This window comes from Cydia pomonella, chromosome 12, assembly GCF_033807575.1.
Source record: "Cydia pomonella isolate Wapato2018A chromosome 12, ilCydPomo1, whole genome shotgun sequence".
In the NCBI taxonomy this organism is placed as follows: Eukaryota; Metazoa; Arthropoda; class Insecta; order Lepidoptera; family Tortricidae; genus Cydia; species Cydia pomonella.
In genome coordinates this window covers 21,429,298-21,451,182 of record NC_084714.1, presented here as the reverse complement: position 1 = coordinate 21,451,182, position 21,885 = coordinate 21,429,298, and the positions used below count along the sequence as shown (strand labels likewise).

The following is a 21,885-nucleotide window of genomic DNA, read 5'->3' as shown; positions in this document are numbered from 1 at the left end:
ATAAATAATAGTTCCAAATCTCTCCAGAGTAGCGCTAGAGTAGCTAAGAACCTAGGCGTTATTGATGGAGTGAAGTGCACTGTCTATGATTAGATTTTTTTCTCAAGTATTCTAGGTATTGTAGCGCCACCTATTTAAGGTTTTTTGGCGACACTTTTTGGTACATGGAGATTTAATTCCTCTGGAATGGAGGAGGATGGAGATTTTTAGCTGAAAGTGAATTCTTTAGCGCCTATAATCAATAAAACTAGCAAACTAGGAAAAGTGCCATCCTGCGAGATAGGCATAGCCTAGTGCAGGTTTCACGGGCAATTTCTATAACTTGAAAAAACATTTATCAGTGTTTAACTAAAATAAGTTTAAGTACTTAACCTTGTTTTAATTATAAGTTTCACTGTATTAATAAACAATTTTGTTTTTTTTTTTATTCCTTATCTCCACCTTCCATACTATGACATAAAGCGGGAGAACGTTCCATTCCTCTCTCTCTCCTCCAGTTATTTTTAGAGTTTGACTTAATAATATATATTCATAAAGAAATTTAAAACAATTAGATTAATGTGGCACTTCCACTTAAACCCCTCTACATCTTCCTCACAAACTGTACCAACTATACAAATCTCCTACACATAAAACAATGATTTCATTGCTACTCAATTTTGTTATTTTATTTATTATTATTTATTTATTTATTATTAACATAAAATGATACATCTCAAACAGATACGGAGTCCCACAAAACAGTTTACACGGTTTGACTGTGGGATCGTGCAGTCTCAACTCTCTTATATTTATATTACAATGAAATTCGTTTCTATATCTATATGCTTAATAATTATTTTATGCAGTTTACAAGGTAACTACGCAGCTTTTTACCAAACTTAACTTTGTTGGCTTCCTGCCTGATGTCAGAGGGCAGGCTGTTAAATATATAGGGTAGGCGTTTATGGAGACACCTATCGCCGTAATAATTAGAGACCCTCGGTACGACAAACTTGCCCGCAGACACCGACCTGGTTCCACAAACATATTATAGTGTCTTATGTCAAATCAATACAAAAACAAAAACGATTTATACTACTATTGCCGCTGATTTATCTTGGCAGTGTACTATTATCAAGAAAATGGAAAACTTGTGTCGGATTAACGAAATATAATTTATTCCTTTGTATTCCAACGATTTGGGTGACAGTCGAAAAGCTCCTTAGCTCAATAAGTGTCTATTCAACTTTAAGTAATCTGATTTTAATGAAGTGAAGGTTTGGCGTGAGATAATTTGGATAGTCCTTGCGATTTAAGATAAAAGTGTTTGAACTGAACCAAGCCTTAGACGCAGAATCCACGTAGCGGCCTGGCACCGCTTCGTGGGTTCCCGTATGTCAGTGTACGCAACGCCACTACGTGAGTTCCGCGCCTCAAGCAGGAAGAATGGCTTTTCGAATCTAACGAAATAACGGTAATTTTTCTATGAAACTCCATTTCGCGAGAAAATGTTTTTCACTAACTAAATATTAACTAAATCACATGTACAACTCGAAATTAGTTTTGCCACTCTTGTGGATAAAATGCAACTTTTACACCAGTATTTGAAGTATAAAGAGAGACTTTACGAGCTGGTGTAGTAAAAAAAAATGTTTTTGAACTTGTCGTCGGTAAAATTTCAAAAATCCGTTGTCTTTACGTGCGTGTCCTCAACTCTAATGCCTATAATAATAGTAAAGGTTCAAATAAATCCAGATTTCATAAAAAGGAAAACAATAAAATACCCTATTTAGAAAGATAAAGCAAATTGCTTTCAGCGAATAAACACTGAAGTAAGTAGACAACGTAAACATGGAATCGATTCCTGAGCGAACTTTCAGTTCACCCACGCTCCACAAATAAAACAATAATTCATTTTATTACTAAAGTACACTTTTACAATATTCAATTGACCAAGTAGTAAACAGCAAAGAAAAATAAAACGCAATTTAATAAAATCATATTTTTTTGCATCGCGTATTTATTTTGTTTACCTTTATTGACGTCGTTTCGTTCGACGCAGATTGGATGCATTGTGTAGTGACATTACACAAAATTTGGAACCATTCAAATGATTCAAATGGTAACGTTGATGGTACCGGACACCATTTCTAGTTTAGTTTTTTTTTGTTATTTTTTGATACTTATTATTTCTATACCTATATCGTAAAATGGCATTAATTAGCGACCGTAGGTAAGGTAGTCTTTTCGAATATTTTTGACGTTTATAAAAGCCAGTTGAAGGTAGATCGATTCGATGGCTGCTCATGGAAATTATGGCTCATGGCGCATACGCGCAATTTCGTTCGTCGTTATAAAACAGAAACGATTAAGTTGTTGATTTGTGTACTCAAAACCCTCGCCGGAGCCACTACAGCACCAGCTCGCCGCTCGCAGTTGGATTTCAATTGATCCGCTTTCATTCGCTTGAGATTATTAATTCTCTCCAAAAAATAATTTCCCTACTCGAGGGCTTATAAAGAGGTTGTTACATTTATGAAACTACCCGACGAAAGTCCGTGAAAAATTGGGAGTAGAAATCACAAATCCAAACCATATATACTTAATGTCAATAGCCTGACATACAACACTCATGAGACCCGCGCAAACATCCACAAACTGTCGTTAAACTGTCGTGAGTCGTAGGTACTAAAACTGAGCTAATTATACAGTTTAACTTATGTATTTTTAGCCACTCGTGCGACATGTTTCGGAAAGCTTCGGTCTCATTTTTCAAGCACTAATAGTGCGAGTAGGAGTAGGAGACGTATTAGGCTCTCCTAAACATATCGCGCGAGTGACTAAAAATACGTGAGTACTAGATACTCGTATATTTGTAATGTATTCATACTTTTTACATAATTTTGTCCATAAAATATTATATTATCTTATAATTAGCTTAGTGTTTCCAAGATAGATCTCCTGGCTTTCACCCAGCCAAAGCATTATTTAAGGAGCATAAAATCCTCACTCTACCTTGTATCTTCATCTTCATATTGATGGCCTGCAAATACGTGAGGTCTAATCTGGACCAATACACAACGCGCAGTCAGTGTCAGGGTAGAAATACCCGAGGTGCACACCTGCTACTTGTCCCGCACCGCAGACTCGCAAAAGCTCAAAAGTCACTCGCTGTCCTAGGTGTCAAGATCTATAACACCCTACCTAGTGACATAATTACCTCTGCGAGTGATAAAATATTTAATAATAAGCTTAATAAAATGTTGATTGACCTGTGTTGCTACAGTGCGAATGAATTTATTTGAAGGAAGTGTGAATAACATTTAAATCTGAGAATTTAAATGAATATACATAATAATTGTATTCCTAATAATTAAAATTGTAATCAATATAAATTGACCATTGTAATGTAATATAAATTATAATAATATGGTTGACATTGTAATGGTAAAGCATCTTCATTGAATTGACATGTAAAATTTGTATAATTTTATCCATAAATGTATCTTATATTATCTTTAGCTTCGGGATCACTGGACCCCAATTTGGCGATTATATTTTTATTTCGATAGATATGTGTTCAAAACGCGTAACACCTAAATTTTATAATAAAACGTTATTTAACTTACCTTCCACACAAAGATAACTAGCCTTTGAGTACTTTAACCTACCTTAAGGTGAACTAAAAGCTTTGAACATCAACATTAAAGTACAATTATGCTACAGCTAAGCAGAATAGCTAAGTAATGTACTGTAATTAGTGTAGGTGGTAAATTATTCAGGAGTTTAATGCACTTTTACCTTCTTCGCTGTTGTAGGGTTTTTAATGAGATGAAGTTTTAGATGTTTAACATAATAATGTGTATATACGTACTTATAATAATTACTTGTTGTGATTTCAGTGCTATTGAAAGTCATAAAAATATCTGCGTTTTTATTTCTTTATTCCTGTCTGTTCACAGATCACTCATTTCTGTGTGTCTGTTACTCAAAAATAAACATAGCTAGTTATTTGATAAAAAGAAATACAACTAAGAATAGATGTTACAATGTTTGGTTACCTGTTAATGAAGCAGATGCCCACAATTTTGGTACAGGCCAAAACTTAAATGGAGGAAATTTAAACCAACATAGCTCTCAACCAGAATTTTGTCTCCACTGTCTTTCCTTCTGGTCACGAATAACACGACGTGTAACTTGTGTTCAAAACGCAAAAGTTTTAAATGTTATAAGAAACAATATATTAATTTTCATAATACATACTCGAAATTCAAACTTTCTAAAGAACTCGACGCTACAACCGCGTCTTGCTTGTTACACAGAGTTGAGCGTAACTACCATACTTGTTAACTTGCTTCAATGCAGAATTTACTTTAAGCACTTGCAAGCGAATACGTAGTTTTCTCTCTGTTACACTTAGGGCTACCACACACTAGCATCTCTCGAGCGTCGGTGTCTAGTCAACTCTATGGCTGCTGTTCGACGCAACGTTGGCGCAACTGCGCGGCGCGGCGACGCTATTTTCCATATCGCTGACTAGACGGCGACGCTCAAAATACGCTAGTGTGGGGTGGCCCTTACCTACGGTGGGTAGGTGTGACATTTTACTATAACTAGAACTCAACTGCACAGTAAATGTTTACAGTATTCTAGGACTTCTGTTCATGATAATTTAGTGTGGAATCGTGTGCAACAAAACTCACTCACTTACCTGTCATATTGCTCAGCTAAGCTAAATTTAAGTATTTATGAATTGTTTAGTGCTAGGTATTTCAGCTTTGTCCTTAAAATATTTATGTTGTCCGTCCTACACAACAGGTAGATCATTTTGGCTGAAAATGTATTTTATGATTAAAAGGCTTTTAAATATGAGTTTGACTATCTTAAGTTATACATCTTTCCTGTGGACATCGTAAAATAAATAAAATTTAACGCCTTATTTTATTTTCTGTGAGTGAGGTTGCCAGAGCTCAACGAGGGTGCGAGGCGTTAGGGTCGGCAACGCGTATCTAACACCTCTGGAGTTGCAGGCCTCCGTCAACTACGGTGACCGCTTACCATCAGGCGGTCCGTTTGCTCGTTTGCCCCTAACGTAGTATAAAAAAAAGGTTCAAATGGTGTATTCCCATTTTTCCCGCGCCACGTGACCGCCGCCATACAACATGAGGCATGATTTATATGAAGCGCCTATTCCTATCTGTTCCCGGTGGGGACAAATGAGAATATACCGTTCATATTGTCGAATTCTGACATTTTGTATTATAAAAGCCTATGTAAAATGTAAACATTTTTTACCCCAATGTCCATAAAAGTTCACCATTATAAATGGCAGGTACCAAATTCAAGGTTATCAAAATAAAACATGAATACATTAGATTTGAATCTAGTCATTTGAAAATGTATTCATGTTATATAGAGAGTGAGATTTTTTAATACTTAAATATAATCTTCAGCCGACGTATAAAAACGCAAATAATAAAAATACTACACATACAATGCACCCACACATGCTTGTAGCTAAGTTTTATTAAATCCATTTCACTGCAGCTTGGTCGTAATAAAACATCCTACATCTCACACGTACATAAAACATCATGAAAATACGGCCCTGACTGCTGTGGTATACTGGGATCCTGATTACAACGTTATAAAAAGGAAGATAAAATTAAACTCATTTATAATAAAGCTATTCTGCAGAAATGTAAACTTTAGGCCCACCCCACACTATAAATTGCCGCAAAATTACGCGCTGGCAACGAAATTGCGCGACTAGCTTCGGCTAAGGCGACAACCATAGGTTGGAGCGAGACACAGCGATCGGACCTTTCAGTCCCACCTATGGTGGTCGCCTTAGCCCACCCTTAGCCGAAGCCAGTCGTACAATGTCGCGGCCAGGCCGAAGTGGCGAGTCAGGTCATAATGCCATCTCTTCACTCTTGGTTGGTCTTAACAAGGGTAAAGAAGATAGCATTATGATCTGTCGTTAGTTAGTTTTGCGGCAAGTAGCGTTTTATGAGCGTCGGCGTCTGGTCAGCACTATGGAAAATGGCGTCACTGCGCAGTTGCGCCAATGTTGCGTCGATCAGCAGCCATAGAGTTGACTAGACGCTGACGCTCGAGAGACACTAGTCCGGGGGGGGCTCTTACGGCTACCACCAGGTTTGACATTAACATACGGTCCGATTCGGATTTTAAGATACGCCAAACATTTGCTAAAGATACGGTATAGATTAGATAATATGTCAGTAACAAAAGCGGCGGTTTTTTTTAAGAACGTCACTTTTGACACTGACATATCGTATCTTTAGGAAATTTTTGACGTAACTTAAAATTTTAATCGGGCCAATATTGGTTCACGTCTACGTAACTTACATTATATATGTCTCGCTTGCACTCATATGCCAGTACGAGTGAAATGCATATAGTTTCGTAGACGTGAGCGAATATGTTACTATCAAAACTGGCAGTAGACATAATACCCCCCCCCCCCCCCCCTCGCCCTCCTCCGTTTCCAAGACCGCCGAAATAAATAATATATATATATATATATATACAAGAATTGCTTGTTAAAAGTTATAAGATTAAGCGGAAGGGAGCTCTAATCAGCTATAATATGTTATACTCCAAGCAAAGTTTAGAATGAACTCCTTTCGATTTGACTTTAACGATGTTCGCTAATTAATTTAATGAACAGACTTATTCGCATAAATGTGCCGTTTTCAACCAAAGGGCAATTTATTATCGGTAATTAATCAGGAGTCAATGCTAGAATGATTCCATGCAGTATGTGCGGAACGGAAAGAATCGTACAACGAATTGGATCCCCTTATATTCCACGACCCTTTACAGACTTTAGAAATCGAATCAAGGAAATGACAACGATAAATGTCAAAAAAAGACGATATTTATGACGTATTAAAAAAAACTACTTATTAGATCTCGTTAAAACCAATTTTCGGTGGAAGTTTGCATCGTAATGTACATCGTATATTTATTTTTTAGTTTTATCATCCTCTTATTTTAGAGTTTATAGTGGGGGGGAGGGGGTACACATTTTACTAATATATTAGAAACCTCAATATCATTTTTGAAAACCTATCCATAGATACGCCACACGTATTCTCGAATGTGGGTGCAGCGAGAAAACACGACAACTATAAGCAATTTTAAATAACTATTAACAATTTTGGACAGTAACAGCATTATTTACAATGTTACACAAATTATATTACTCCATATATATATATATAACATATAATATCAATATACATACATATTATAAAAAAGAAGCATATGCTTTTTTGTGAATTACTAACCTTTTTTTCCAGCCAAGTGACTGTCAAATAAAATGACATTGGAAACTTCAATGATAAAGTCAGAACAAGATAAGTTGACAGCGATTTTAATAGCCCGCACAGTGCAAGTGTTATTTTAAACGTCAATCCTCTATGAAATTATAAAGTTTACTTAACATTTGCACAGGCTGGGCTATCAAAATGGCTGCCATTTTAGGTTGGTCTGATTCTATATAAATAGAAAATGATCACATGATCAGCAACGAAAATTATATAGTCGAGGCTCTCAGTACAAAATAATACGGAAATTAAATTCTTTGACTGTACGTTTTTGATTTCGAAAAATGGACCATATGTCTGCCACGGTATCCTGCCTTTTTGCCGAAAATTGTATTGCCGAATTTCACTTACCAATCAAATTTTCGCAGAAGTTTCATTTGGGCGTCGTATTTTTATACAATTTTCGGCGATAAGGCAGCGAACCCGACTGCCACTTATCTGATACATATCATTGAAAGTTATTCTTTCTCCATAAATTTATACACACCGCCCGTAAAATTAAATATTACGCAATACAGAATTTCTAACTATTGAAAAAAAGAAAGTTAAGAATTAAAGTTTTAATTGGCTTAAATAAAATTCTGTATGGCAAACCTATTGCGCGCAATAACGAGATTTGGCGTTGTCAAACTGTTTAGTTGCTTGCAGCACAATACACGTGGGTTCATTTTTAGGGTTCCGTACCCCAAGGGTACATTTTTTCCTGATGCAAAAAAAATCTATGGGGCAGGTCTTCCAAGTCCAAAAAATTTTTTCTTTTACTTTTCCCTAATCAACGGCGGCAGCATGGTTCCATTTTTATAACTTGTCACTATGCCTGTCACTTTCGCGCTTACATACATGTTAGAACGTGACGGGCATGGTGACAAATGATAAAGAGCCGACCATCTTAACTCAATAGAACACATAGTGAAAATAGTGGGGATCCACTATTTTTGTTACACCTGGCATGTTTATTAATATTGTAGCCGCCGTGAAGGTCAGGATGTCGACGACTTAAATAAAACTTCGATTTATAATGAAGCGAAGTATAATCTTCCAAAGGGTACTGGTTTACAAGGGTTCTTGTCAAAACGGTTCAATGTAGAAAAGTGGGTGTTGATAGTATGGAGGATGATGAAAGAGTGATTTGCAATATATGATCAGTACAAAAAGGTAGTTTAAGTTTAGATGCTTCTAATTGGCCGCGATGTGGAGCGCTCCTATTGGTGCTTTTAAAAAGCCTCCGAATACTAGCCGAGCCCGACGGCTGCGTTTAGCTACTGCATTGATTTTTATATAATAATAAGTTGCATTCGCAACAAATATTATTAATACATTTTAGTTATTATTCGTTGTACTCACATGACTTTTCGTTAGCTTTTTACTTTTCGATCGATAAGCGATTGTTTACGGTAGCTGGTACTGTTATCATAGCAATAAATGCTTTAGATGACTCATGTTGTTGTAGCTTTATCTTGAACACCTTACAGATACTAGTAGATACTAGATATTTACATTTAGCCAGTTGGTAGTCAAGCGTTAAGGATGATCGACTCACGCTAGAAGGCTGCGGGTCGGGCCGGGGCATCCGACACTTTAGTTTTCTACAGAAAGGCTTTTTTAATTGCATAAAGGTACGGAACCCTCCATTATGCGTGGCACGATATGCTCTGGGCTGGTTTGAAAATTATTAAATGATGTATATAACTATAATCTAAATTTAAATTACTAGAATTATAATAACTACTTATAAATTAAACTAATATAACTAAAACTAACTCAATAAAATAAAATAACAAAAATTTACCCTCCCACCCTTGGCATCTTGGCAGAGTGTCCATCACGCAAGCAGCATTTTTTTTTTATACTACGTCGGTGGCAAACAAGCATACGGCCCGCCTGATGGTAAGCACGATATATTGGTATTCCCGCGCAGTATCGCAATAGCGAGTCTTTGCGCGAAAAAGTTGCCTGCGCGAGGGCACAAAATAAAAAATAAACAGAAGGTCCGTTCTCGCCGTTCTTGATAATATATACCTAAACTTGCCCGACTCACTAGGGTTGCTTCTGTATTAATTTCGAATTTTAAAAAGGAGTAGGTAATATAAGTTTACAGACATACATACATCGATTCGTTTATACATACATCTTATCATGTTTACTTTCCTTAGAGACTGCATTTTGACGTACATGACAGTAGGTATCTACGTAGCGGCGGGGACGTCAAGTGAGCAACGCGCGCGTAGCCCGACTAAGCTCTGCCCGAGAGTGCCCAAGAACGCCTGTAAATGTAACGCCTGTATGTATGTCTGTGTGCGTAAATGTCACGTCTGTGTGCGTGCGGCGAAAATGGCACTTTGTACTGAGCGGACTCTCTGCTCCGGCGCGCCCCGCCGCTATTTACTTTGTGGCGAGGGTCTCTAGTTGCCTCCCTTAAGCACTTCCCGAGCTCCTTGTGGAGCCTACGCGCACTTTTGCCCCACGCCTAGAGTGTCTAGACGCCAAAGGCTACGAACACGTAATCTACATTCGATTATCTTTCTTTACTATTACTACTAGTGCTATTATTACTAGTTATATTGAGCTAGTAGTTAGGTATCCGAGAGTTTTAGTGATAGCAAGTCTCACATCCCTCGGGCTACTCCAGCTGAATAAGGAATTTCATTATGAAACTTCAGTGTTCAGGGCATTCACGTATTAAGATTAAGAGAGGAAGGAAGATTACCATACAAAGACGTTTTTGAAACCCAATTTTGTTAGCTTATTATTACATTAAAAACCAAATCTTAGTTTTAATTTCATATGGAAAATGTGCTCTGGAATAAATTATAACAATAATTAATAATTCAGCCTATATACGTCCCACTGCTGGGCAGAGGCCTCGTCTCATGTTCGAGAGGGCTTGAGCTATACGGATCGATTCGAAGAATGAGATACGATAACGGTACACAGAAAAAAAATAGTTCTCCAGCCAAGTAAATACTCTTGTGTCAAGACATTTTGTGTTTCCTGTATAAGGAAATAATAAAATTCTTGCGTCAAGATATAAAATATTTCAAAGTTTATTATTTAAGCTAAAAAGTTAAATTCTCTATCCGAGCTGTAAAAAGTTTTTTTTTTAAAAGCTCATTATTCTCACCAAGAGCGTTTACGTTTTGTTCTAAGTATTGTATTTTTTAAATTGAACCTAACTGTCTTAGTTAGTGCAATACTTAAAGAACTTGTGCCAAGAAACTTTGTTTCTTGGGGTTAGATACTCATAATTGAATTGAAAATTATATTTCTCCATAAAAACAAGAAAAAGCATTGGTTCAAGAGTACGTTACTCAATGTGAAATATGATATTATTTATATCTAGAGCTGAAATCTCTTAGCGCCAAGTTTAGTATGTCTTGAATAAAGAATTAATTTTCTTAAACCAACATGATTTTCGTCAGATGTATGCAGGTTTCCTCACGATGGTTTCCTTCACCGAAAAGCTAGTGGTGAATATCAAATGATATTCCGTACATAACTTCCGAAAAACTCATTGGTACGAGCCAGGATTTGAACCCGCGACCTCCGGATCGAAAGTCGGACGTCATAAACACTCGGCCACCACCGCTTCATTCATTGTCATTTAATTTAATTTTTAATATCTTTTAGTATCTCTAAAAGTTTAATTTGCCTACAAGTGTCCCTCTTATCCCATAGTTACCCTTAACCCACCTAACCTTACGTATCTCTCGCGTCGAATATTTCCCTCAGCGGCTAAGTCTGGCAATGCAACGGCGAAATGCAGCAAGCGTCCTGGGGACGACGATCGATGCCCCGGGCAACTATTGGATCGTATAGACGAAAACGGTTATTCTACATTATGTAACAAGTAAAAATAATTTAATAGGTATGCTAAACTTCTAAATAATGTCTACAAACATTTTATGTGACAGGTACAGTCAGCGTCAAATACTTTGTAGCAGTCAAAGTGGCCAAAAAGTTCGGTACACCATACTAAATATATGGTATACCGAACTATTTGGCTATTTTAGTTGCTACAAAGTATTTGACGCTGACTGTACTCATGAACTACAGGGCCACCATACAACGCGAGAGGTGTAGTGAATATTATAAATAAATATGACGATATCGATTCTAAATGTCACCGATGAGATGAATCGCATCGATATCTATGTGGAAGTTTTAACAGAGATAAAGATTAAGATAATACCTAATCTGTTTTGCACGTTACACGATTACCTTATATATATAATGATTGAACTTCAATATAAAAAATATATAAAAAAATACTAAGGCGATTTAAGCCACAAACCGGCCTTGGGCGTCTTTAGAATGCAACTGGAAACTGCTAAATAAAAGGAGAAAGAATAACTTAAGTACTTCTTAAAGCAAAAACGATATATGCTTTTTAAATATTTTTTGCACACCGACCTTGACATAGGTACCTAAGTAATTTAACAAAAAAGAAGTAACATTTTCTATTACGTTTTGTTTAGTAATATTAGGTCATTACCTATGAAATTGGCGATTTGTATGGAGAACTTTAAAGAATTTCGACTTTTCATACAATGAATTTTGCGGATTATTTTGTGATGGCATTTTCAACCCAAACAATTTTTTGCCAGTAATCTGAGACATTTTTAAGGCACATTTTCTATCTCATATTTTTTTTTCAAATCTCGCCCGTCAGAACAATATAAATCATTTAAATACTCGAGCCGGCAGCACATGAAAAGAGCTGTTTTCAGGGCGGTATTCTGAATACATAAAACAATAAAAGTAGTAAATAATTGCATGTCAAATCGTTGTTATGTAGCGCACTAATGAAATTAAAAAACACTTCGAAGAAGACTATTAAAATAAATAAACTATGACATGACTAATACTTATGAACAAAAACACCAATTTCATAATGTATATAAACTTACTCGAGTTTTGTGACATGTAGCTGCTGACATTTTTTACTTTGTATTTAATTATTATTTTTGATTTTAACTCTGTTATTAATTTAATTTAATTTATTTATTAGACTAGGACTTTTAATTACTTAGACTTTTAAACAAATAAATTTGTGATAATTTTTTATGTGCATTAAATTTGATTTATTTATTAGTGTCTAAAATTTCTATTATAATTTATTTATTTATAATTAATGTAATAATTATACTGTGGATACTAAGTACTAATAAACTTTAAGAAAAACGAGTATTAGTATAATATCTGAAGTAAATAATTCAATTCAATAACCTCTAAAATTATATACCAAAATAAAAATATTAAATCATAAAGACCCGGTTTAATATATTTAATATGTCAGCGTCTCACGGAAATTTTGTTATTAAAATAAAAATAAAAAACTAACCAGGTACACACAAAACGTTCTTTAAATTAATTAACCTCATTCATATTTGTTTTGTAGTTGGTATCTCTTACAAACAGTAAACTTTAATAAATTAACGTCAAACTATGATTTCTAGCATCAAAATTGCCTAGATCAATAAGCTTAAAATCAACAAATACGCCAAATCTTTTTAATATTCACAAAAGTTATGCAAAACATTTTTATATCTATCGCAAAAAAAACTAACTCTAAACTCACCCAAAAAAAACTTCCAAAACTCCAATTACATTCTCCAACCGTCAAAACTATGCACAGAAAAAACGAAGTTCGAAATTCAAAACTTTGCAACAGTTACGCTCGTACGTGCGTTCGCGGCGGCGTTCCGAGACTGACTGGTCGTTGACAACGTTGATATGGCTATCTTGACGGCAGATTGAATGTGATTGGATTGGATGACATTGAATTGGTCGTGTTAGCAAAATGTGCAACTATGTTTTTTTTAATTATATGTGAACGTCTTTAAAAAAGTGTAAGCGGTCAATTTCTAAAATAAAATGTAATAGTACAGGTGGTCTAAAAATACGTGACAAAATATATTTATTGCTACATATTCTTGATAAGTTTGCGTTTTCAAACGAATGCGTTTGTGTGGTCAGACCAAGCTGAGCAGCGATTTTGACAATACAGACTGTGCAAGTGTTATTTTAAACGTCACTTGCAAAAAGGTTGACGGTTTCATACTATTCTATGAGAATGTTTTACCTCAGGAGCTACTAACACATACAGGCTGCTCCAAAGTTAAAAGTCGTTAATTTCTTCGTAACCCCTACACCGGGTGTTGTGTTACTTTGTATACTGGTTAGAATACCCTAATGCATATGTATATTTCGGCTTTGTCCAATGCCTAGGGACATACTGTATGTCTTATAAAATAATTTCACATTTTAATAATCAAATGATTTATTTTGTCAATTAAAATAAAGCAATAATAGTCAAAAATACAAAATAAAAATTTCCAAAAATATAATAATTTATATATACCTAAAAATAAGTCCGCCTGTTGTTACCTACCAATGTGTATATGTAATCAATTTCTGTATCTGTTTTTTATGTAGTGTGCAATAAAGAATTTTATTATTATTATTATTATTATTATTAAAAACTACGAGTGCTCGACATTAAATAATCCGTTTGTTAACATAATTAAACTTCTAAAATTAAAATGTTAAGTCATCAATCTGTCTGTGTTTGCGTGGGTTACAGATAATTAAGTATAAATAGAATTATCCAAAGTTTGTATAAAATTAATTAGTCTTCTACTTGTCTTTGTATATTAAGTCTTAGTATGAAGTGTATCCACGTTATCCAATCCAAGTTATGAAATTAGGTGGCTCATCACAAACGGATGTGACAATAATAAAAATGCTTTTATTAATTTCCATGAATACTACTATGTTCTAAATATTTGTATGGTGTTATAAATAGTAAACATATTGTATCTAAATGTATATAAGTATACCGTATTTTTTCAATGTATATATATCGTATTTTTTGACATTTAAATTTTATTCTAGAAAGTTTCTAGACTAGTATTTTTATACAATTTTGGTGTTTGACGATCCTTTTGTGAAATTCTTATAATTAAGTTTGATATATCTATAATAATTCAATGTTTTTTGAGAACAATATAACTGCATCAATAAATTGCTCTGATATTTAGATTAGGGTAAGTATTTGTAAATTTTGACGATTGAAAAGTGCTTGTTGCTATGCCTATTTGAATAAAGAATATATTGACTTTGACTAAATGATAAATAAGTTGAATATTTCTTAAATATTTTTATTTTGTTTTGTTTCTTTTCGGTATTCTGCAAATCAATGTAAGTGGCCTATGGCACAAACGTATACTCAGATTCTCACCAGACGATTAATTTATCCGACAGCAGGAAGGAGGGTTTTTTGCAATCTATCTATAAAATTAATTATATACTTTTACAGTACATATGGTGCTACTTTAACGCACTAGTGCGATAATTAGCATATTACGTTACTGTGTCGAACATTTGAAGGGTCATATGTACTGTATAACGTTGTACGATACATGTGCGAATAGGTAATTCGCAACTCGTGTCGATCTAAAACACTCCCTATTTTCGCACTTGTATCGTAATGTACTATTATAATTGATCTTTATAAATATGAGGTGTACAGGATAAAGAAAGTCTAACAAAAATACCTATACATAGTATGTATCTATGAAGAAATAAATAAGTAAATAAATATTGGAAATTCTTACACAAAATGACTAAGCCTTATTTAAGTTTTATTTTAAAATGTTTTGGTGTACTTATTAACTGAATAGAACAAAATTTTCTTTTCAATTTTTGAGTAATTAAAAAGAGCTTTTACGAGCTAATGGGGCGAAAATGATTTAACATAAGGTAGGTATTTGTTTTAAACAATTTAAATTTTTTAATCTTATTTTGTTTACGTAGCTGGAATTAAATTCCAAATTATTCATAATAATAAATATCTGAATGATGATACATTTACGTTTACTCCAACCTTAAATATCGTTAGAGGACTTGCAACTCCTCTAGTATTGCACGCGTCCATGGGCAATGATAATCTTTTACCAATAGGTGATCCGTCTGATCGTTTGCCTCCTACTCCTTTTTTTAGTAACCCCCCCCCCCCCCCTCGTTGAGCTCTGGCAACTTTACTCACCGGCAGGTACACAACACCTATATCTAAAGAATATATAGAAATAAAAACCTATATACTTATAAAATATTCACGTAGAAAAATCTTCCAGAGAAATGAATATTCATTTTCTGCACCGAGTGTTTCCTTCGCTTATAATATATGCCTTGATTCTTATTCATGCATTAATATTTCATACTTTAATAGCTAGGTTATTTGCATGAGCAAAGATAATTTCTCTTTGTATTTCTTTTGTCATAAAAAGGACAACTTATAGTTCGCCATAGATCGAAACTAGAAAACTGAATAATTGTATAAACTGAAACATATGTTAGAAAAACCACACCCTCTAGTGACCGAGGCCAGAATCGAAAAAGTGTGTCTTGAAAAAGATGAGAAGTGATTTCGAAAATATCAACCCCTAGGGGTTAAAAAGGGGTTGAACGTTTGTATGGCGTTCAAGTTTTATTTTAAGCTAGGAACATGAAACTTCAACAGCTTTTTTCACTTACTATCCCCGGAAAACTTTAGGTAAGGGAATTAGATAATTTAGAGAATAAGATATTACCTATTGTGTTACGATTATTTGCTTACCCTTTATTCGATTATTAATATGCACAGAAAGAATGTTGGTGGCCTAGCGGTATGAGCGTGCGACTTTAAATCCGGAGTTCGCGGGTTCAAACCCCGGCTCGCACCAATGAGTTTTTCGGAACTCATGTACGATATATAATTTGAAATTTACCAATCGCTTTTCGGTGAATGAAAACATCGTGAGGAAACCGGACTCAGCCCAAGAAGGTCTGGGTTGGAAGGTCAGATGGCAGTCGCTTTCGTTAAAACCTACGCCAATTCTTGGGATTAGTTGCCAAGTGGACCCCAAGCTCTAATGAGTCATGGTATAAAACCGGGATAACGCGAGGAAGATGATGACGCACAGAGAGAAGGTAGTATTAATTACAGTATTCTTTAGTGTCCCAGATTTTCTCGACAGAGATGGATTAAAAGCAAACCCAGTTCCGTCTAGAGAACAATTATTGGTTGAACAAATTGCTGGCACTTCTTCGTGATGAATCTCTTTGTTTCTTGTTGTACTTTGTTAGGAATATAAACAATGTCGGGGTTGAGTATTTGCCTTATTGTAACAGTTGTAGTGTCGAGATGCTGTATTACGTTGGACCCAAGATTTACAAATTAAAATGAATGTTATATTGAAAATCCCGTTTAGATCTTCTTTCTCATAAAAGAGAAAGTTTTCAAATAAATAAATAAAAACGAGTTTTCCTGATCAATTTTTCATGCACAGCAATTAGGTTCACGTGTTTACTGTGGAAATACCAAAATATAATCAATTCATCATTTAGAAAGATTATCCCAATATTTATTCCTGGCTAATGGACGTTTCTTAAATATTGAAGTACAAGACTTATTTAACTTATTGTAGGACTAAGTCCAATTGTGTATTATTGACCCATAATAATTTATTCCACTTTTGTTATGCTGCCGATGGTCACGGGTTCAACTCTTGGTAAGAGCATTTATTTGTGTGATGAGCGCGAATATTTATTCCTGAGTCATGGGTGTTTTCTATGTATTTATACAGTGTGTCCCTAGCCATTGGACAAAGCCGAAATGTACAAATGCATTAGGGTATTTAGAACCAGTGAACAAAGTATCATAACAGCCAGTGTAGCGGTTTCGAAGAAATTAACAAATTACCAATTTTTACTTTGGAGCAGCCTGTATGTGTTAGTAGCTCCTAAGGTAATATCCTCAAAGAATAGTATGAAACCTTCTTCAACCTTTTTGATTATCTTTTTTATTTATGATACTAATAAGCTTCTGACTTTTGAAAAATGTCATCATTATCAAATATTTCGAACAAATTGTCAAAGTTTAACACAGTGTGTTTCTTTTTGTTGTCGATTATTGCAAATAACTTTTGTTCGAAAAAAATATTTTTTTACCTTTTGTTCTAATTAAAAAAATATTAACGTCAGAGCATTCCTGAGAAGTAACTCTACGTGGGATTTCAGGGTTTGTCCAATGGCTAAGGTCACCCTGTATATTATACGAGTATATGTCGTTATCTAAGTACCCACAACACAAGCCTTATTGAGCTTACTGTGGGACTTATTCAATTTGTGTGTTATTTTTTTTATACTACGTCGGTGGCTAACTAGCATACGGCCCGCCTGATAGTAAGCAGTCTCCGTAGCCTATGTACGCCTGCAACTACGGAGGAGATACATGCGCGTTGCCGACCCTAACACCCCTCCCTTCCTTCGTTGAGCTCTGGCAACTTTACACACCGGCAGGAACACAACACTATGAGTAGGGTCTAGTGTTATTTGGCTGCGGTTTTCTGTAAGGTGGAGGTACATCCCCAGTTGGGCTCTGCTCTAGATCTGGAATGACATCCGCTGTCCTGTGCCCTACACGATGACCAATCTCTTGTGGATGTAGTTTAAGGACTGAGGAGTGTGTCCTATAATATTTATTTGTTATACCTAACTTATCTGATATAATGATAAAAATAATTACTAAGCTATATGCGTCTTAGATGGCCCAGTTCTTAAGTTTGCCTACTTTCAAAATTTTATACTTTTATTAGTGTGAAAGGGCTTCAAAAATTGCGTCTATTTCAATTTACTGATTGTAGCTTGTCTTTGCCTGCTCCCTTAAATGCTCCTAACTATCAATTTCTGTTAATCGCATACACTCTTGACAATAAAAGACGGCTTTAGATATGAACTTTGATGTCGCCCATTTTACAGATGATTTGATACGTCGCAATTAAAATTAATTGTAGTTGTTGGATCGGAATAAGTCGATGTAATTGGATTTGGAATTATGTCTACATGATTAGGCGAAAGGTTGATACCGGGGTATGAATTTGCCCGGGCGATTCCATTTCTTATTAATATTATGTATCACTGTCACTCCAATGTTTTAAGAGCAAGAAAGAGGCAAATCGATCTTTGAATTTCGATATTCTTGAATCTATTCGTTAGGTTTTAATACGCGGAATATGCTTGTGTTAAAAATATAGGTGATTTATTGGAAAAACATAATGTATATACCACACTTAAGTAGCTTTAAAGTTTTTTGAAGTGAAAACTTCTTTAGCGGCGCTGTGCACTTTTTGTGATGGGGAAAAAATGTTAAATCGCGGCAAGTCACGTGACCGACAGATTCTTCAGATTGAAAATTCGTAAGACGGACACGTGACCTGAATATTAAATAATAAGTTGTGCTTATTGATATTAGTTTTAGAGATTGACGATGATGGTTATGGTTCTAGTAATGATGATGGTGTAAGAGTCGTTGAAATTATGGATGGAAGTTGATTTTTCTGAGAGATAAACTTTTTAATGTTAAATAATTTTAATAGTTCTGAAGTGTTATATTTTTATGTAATATAAATGGTCATGTTTGTGTACGATAGCGCAATAAATGAATATTGTATTTTACCACATAAATGATAGTACTTTTATACTTATAATTAAAGCAATTCGTGCAAAATGAATGCCTAACCATTCCAAAATATCAAAAATGCACAACGTTAATATTCAATTTTTCACTTCTGCTGGCACTCGCGAAGTGCAACCCGTTGTTTTTTTATAACTTGCATCTTATTTTAAGTCATTAATCGAGATGTTTATTTATTTATGACATTACGTACATTAATTGTTGATTAATTTTTTTTGTATTGCTTGATACGATCATTCTCTTAGAATTTTAAGGCAAGATAAAACTTCTTAGATAAGTAAACAAATAAAGAACTTGTAAAATCTGCGTCGTTTGATAAATTTAAAGATAATATGCCTTCACTAATATTACATTACGCCCGCTGGCTGGCAATGAAGTGGGTGAGCGGCAGTGTTGGCCGAAACGTTAATGCAATTAACCAATATTGGCCATTAACGGTTATAAATTGAACCGTAAACGGTAACCGTCCGTTACGGTTTACGGTTCAATTTGTAATGGTTAATGGTTAATTGCAATTAACGTTCGGCCAACACTGGTGAGCAGGTTAACGGAAAACAGTATGAGCAACTTAACTGACGGAGACGCGTGCGACAGATTACCTACAATGCAATGGCACCCGAGTGCGTGCGCACGCGCCAGCTAGCTGACTCCCTTACATGAAAGATGGAATACTATTTTATTTTAACCTTTTAACTGTTTTTATGGTCATGAGAAATGACACAAAAGTCTTTTCACGTCAGCAGCTCGAACAAGGGTAATTTGCTGCTTAAAACAGAGAGCAAAACCGCATTTTGCTCACTGAGTGAGACAAAATAACATTCAAGTGACCTTTATATTCGAATGTCATTTCAACGTGCGGGGCCTTATACAAGTTCGAAGTATTTGGATTCATAAATAAATAATCTCTCTCTCTTTCTCTCTCTCTCTCTTCAAAAATGTATGTGATATTATAATGGATTAAAGCAATATGGGAATACTCTAATAAAATATTTCCTTGAAAAGCTGGCAAAAGCCATAAACATCTGTCAATGGAGATCCAAATGAATTCAATAAATCCTGCTTCAGATTACGTCAAAAATACATCACTCAATGCTCTGTTACGGAATTCATCACTCAATACTATGTGAAGGGTGCCATTAAAACAGTGATTACAAGGGAAAAGGACATATTTCAAATTGTAAAGTAATTGTAAGTTTAATTTACTTGTTTTTTTTTTCTTATTTGATTGTACATGTTTAATTAATAACATTAAATAAACAATAAGCAAATTGTAAACTTTATTTATTACCAGTTTTAAAACAATCCACTTAGCATGTAAATTATCCGCAATGGTAAACTGTATATAATTATCGTATATTTGTATATTATATATATCGTTGTCTGGGTACCCAGAACACAAGCCTTCTTGAGGTTACTGTGGGACTTAGTCAATCTGTGTAACAATGTCCTATAATATTTATTTATTTTTACTAAACAAAAAGCCTCGGTCACTTTTTCTTGATGACTTAAAAAACAATTTTTCGTATATTTCAAATTGAAAATATCTATTTGTCCGTTTTCCGCGAGATGGGTCGTTTGCTACCTATTACATTTTGTAATATGATATAGGAGGCAAACGAGCAGACGGATTACCAGATGGTAAACGATTACCAACGCCCATAGACACCCGTAACACCAGAGGGGTTGTGAGTTGCCGGATTTAAGATAGGAGTACACACTTTTCTTGAAGGTATATTATGTAATCGTATGGCATGCATGGTTAGGCAGAGAACAGCTTTGAGGTTGTTAAGCCAGGTAACTACATCGCGTCTTGAAGGTCGTACATAAAACACACACAAAATAAATAATTATATAAATTAAATGCTATTATAACTCGTATGGCTCACTTCAATGGTACAAAAATAATATTTAAGTTCAGTCCATTTACCCAGGAGCCACTAAATATGAGGCTGAGGTAAATATAAATCCGTATCAGATTGCGGCATGTCAAGGGTACAGCTGACATCTGTCAAATCGGAAACTGGGGCGCGGTTTATGTCGCAGATTTTATGTAACGGACTATGTTTGAATATAATCTTAGCTATTTGTTTGCGTGCGGTAAAGTGGAAATGCCATTTCTCACTATTTTTTTAAACTATGAAGACCCATACCCACCCATACCCATGGGATGGATATGGCGTAGTACTTTTAGAGTTAAAAAAAACTGATTTTAGTCTTAATAAATATGTAAATATTACTGTAAAACCTCGATTTTAGTGACACCGCGTTTTACCTAGTTAAAACTAGTTTTCCGTATCGCCTCAGTGAAAGCGCGTTGTCCCCAGTCAAATACACTTTTTTCCAAATTTGGGAACATGGTAATTTGTTATTACTTATAAGAAAATTTTGTTTGAAATAATTATTTTGATTAAAACGTACATTTCTTTGTGTGCAAAATCCATCAAAAAGCCAAAGTTCAAAATAATATAAATAATGCTGCTAAAAATTAAACTACAAACATAAAACAAATAGAGTAATTAGTATAATAATCACAGTCTATGTATAATTTTATGGCATTGTGTTATGAATCTCATTTACTTATATTATAATCATAATCTCCAGGGCAATACGTGACATGTTTGCAAAACGGGAATTAGCATTTTTTGAACTGACGTGTGATATGAAGGTGATCAGCATAAATATGTGATATTTAACAGCAAAATTCTACTGTGATGAGCAGGGGTCGGACAAAAAGTGCGAATGACGTCAAACCACTTATAGGATGATTTCAAATAGTATTTTTGATTTTCATAAACAATTATCACGTATCATTTATCAATCTCTTTATTGACCTCTTTATTAAACGATATCGCCACTTGAAATGAGTAAGTACGTTTTTGACTGACACATTGTCAATCAGATGAACAGTCAGCGTCAAATACTTCGTAGCAGTCAAAGTGGCCAAATAGTTCGGTACACCATACTAAATATATGGTGTACCGAACTATTTGGCTACTTTGACTGCTACGAAGTATTTGACGCTGACTGAACAAT

At 34.7% G+C, this 21,885-nt stretch overlaps 1 protein-coding gene across 1 annotated transcript in view; it reads right to left on the bottom strand.

Annotated features, from left to right (window-relative positions):
* LOC133523848 (prolactin-releasing peptide receptor-like) overlaps nucleotides 1-13,543 on the bottom strand; it is a 123,824-nt gene extending 110,281 nt beyond the window's left edge. The window contains exon 1 of the mRNA XM_061859595.1: nucleotides 12,916-13,543. The gene's annotated coding sequence lies outside the window, so the exon portion shown is untranslated. The remainder of the gene's footprint in view (nucleotides 1-12,915) is intronic.
* Nucleotides 13,544-21,885: the final 8,342 nt, after the last annotated feature.